The sequence below is a fragment of the Mizuhopecten yessoensis genome, unplaced genomic scaffold, assembly GCF_002113885.1.
Source record: "Mizuhopecten yessoensis strain PY_sf001 unplaced genomic scaffold, ASM211388v2 scaffold4373_2, whole genome shotgun sequence".
Taxonomy (NCBI): Eukaryota; Metazoa; Mollusca; class Bivalvia; order Pectinida; family Pectinidae; genus Mizuhopecten; species Mizuhopecten yessoensis.
Window position 1 is genome coordinate 369,173 of NW_018405514.1, and position 2,591 is coordinate 371,763.

Here is a 2,591-nt window from a genome sequence, read left to right on the forward strand (position 1 = left end):
TTGGAAGAGCAGATACACGTGGAAGAAACCAGCCAGGATTAAATGCATCATCACATACCTTTATGCACGAGTCAGATTTATATTTTAAAATTAATGTTAATTATAAAAGAAACATCGCAATTATACCTGATCAAAGGAGATAATATGTGAGACATTTTAGTTACTCTAATCAGAGGCGTATATTTTTTTTGAGTCTTATCTATTCAAAAAAAAAAAAAGATAGACGTGCCCACCACCTATGACTGTACCGATACATTGACTCACTAACATCTCATTTGTACCCGACGCATACATTTATGAACCGATTTTTGCGATGTTAAACTCATTTGAAAGCTTGTTCAATTCTCTTTCCAAAATACATAGTTTTACGAAATTTGTCAAGAAATAATGATTTTAGGAGCTGTTGAAATCCTTTCTTTGTTATTAGTAAAATGGGGATAGTTGCCATTTGTGTTGTTCCAGGAAGTTGTACTTGCGGAGCGTGTGCATTCAGCGTTTTTCGGAAGTGGTTTGAATGCTATTGAAGATGATACACAAATATTTCGAGTTCTCTGTGCACAACTTGAGAAAAACGCGAAAGCTACACGTTCCTTGTGTGTGATGAATAGGAATAGGAATGAGAGTTCTACGTCACTTTTGATTGATTGATTGATTGCTAGGTTTTACGTCCGCTTTACTTTCGGTTATCCAGCAGACGAAGAACAGAAAGGAAAATGAGTAGAAGGGATAAAGTATGGAGTAAAAGAGTAGAGGAGGGGGATCCCTCTCTCTATATTTATAGTAAATCCCTCCCTATCGGGATGGATCAGTGAGGGACCAGTGAGGGACCAGTGATGAATGAGGGACTGACCCCATGACCTTTCATGCGGCGGCGGCGGGGGCAGTCAACCATATCCGCAAATCACTCATGCGTAGCCGCCGCCACCGCATGAAGGTCATGGGATCAGTCCCTCACTGGTCCCTCACTGATCCATCCCGATAGGGTGGGATTTACAATAAATATAGAGGGAGGGATAAAGTGACGTAGAACTCTCATTTCCTATTCATCATTTGTGTTCTTAAAAAAATAATTCTCACCGTTTTATACCACATTTACGAACCGAGTCTTGCGCAGCTAGACTCCTAGGAAAGCTTGTTCAATTCCCTTTCCAAAAATAATCAGTTTCAAGAAATTGGTCAAGAAATCAAAGTGCCGTTGCTGAAGGCGCCATCGCAGAGTCGAGCACGGTTTTCGATGACTCCACAAACTTCAATAGTGGTGATTTAACATCTTTTTAGGTGCTTGTAGAAAGGTAGTCGTGTTTGTATTTCTATGTACAGTATCCGACTGGCACTTCTGCTGCTCCATAAAGACGTCTTACACTTGTTCCAAAATGTCACCATGATGTACTGCACAAGTCAACTGTCCGTATAGCAACTGCTTTTCTTAAAACTTGACCCACGACCAATCACACAGTTAACGACCCCCACGACCACTCACACAGTTAACGACCCCCACGACCACTCACACAGTCAACGACCCCCACTACCACTCACACAGTTAACTACCCTTACAACCACTCACACAGTTAACTACCCTTACAACCACTCGCACAGTTAACGATCTCCCACAACCACTCACACAGTCAACGACCCCCACAACCACTCTCACAGTCAACGACCCCCACAACCACTCACACAGTTAACGATCTCCCATAACCACTCGCACAGTCAACGTCCCCTACAACCACTCTCACAGTCAACTACATCCACAACCACTCACACAATCAACAACCCTCACAACCACTCACACAGTCAACGACCCCAACAATCACTCACACAGTCAACGACCCTCACAGCCACTCACAAAGTTACCGATCTCCCACAACAACTCACACAGTTAACGATCTCCCACAACCACTCACACAGTCAACGACCCCCACAACCACTCACACAGTCAACGACCCCCACAACCACTCACACAGTTAATGATCTCCCATAACCACTCGCACAGTCAACGACCACCACAACCACTCTCACAGTCAACTACATCCACAACCACTCACACAATCAACAACCCTCACAACCACTCAAACAGTCAACGACCCCCACAACCACTCACACAGTCCACTACCCCTACAACCACTCACACAGTCAACGACCCCCACAATCACTTACACAGTCAACGACACTCACAACCACTCACACAGTTAACGACCCTCACAGCCACTCACACAGTCTACTACCCCTACAACCACTCACACAGTCAACGACCCCCACAATCACTTACACAGTCAACGACACTCACAACCACTCACACAGTTAACGACCCTCACAGCCACTCACACAGTCTACTACCCCTACAACCACTCACACAGTCAACGACCCCCACAATCACTTACACAGTCAACGACACTCACAACCACTCACACAGTTAACGACCCTCACAGCCACTCACACAGTCTACTACCCCTACAACCACTCACACAGTCAACGACCCCCACAATCACTTACACAGTCAACGACACTCACAACCACTCACACAGTTAACGACCCTCACAGCCACTCACACAGTCTACTACCCCTACAACCACTCACACAGTCAACGACCC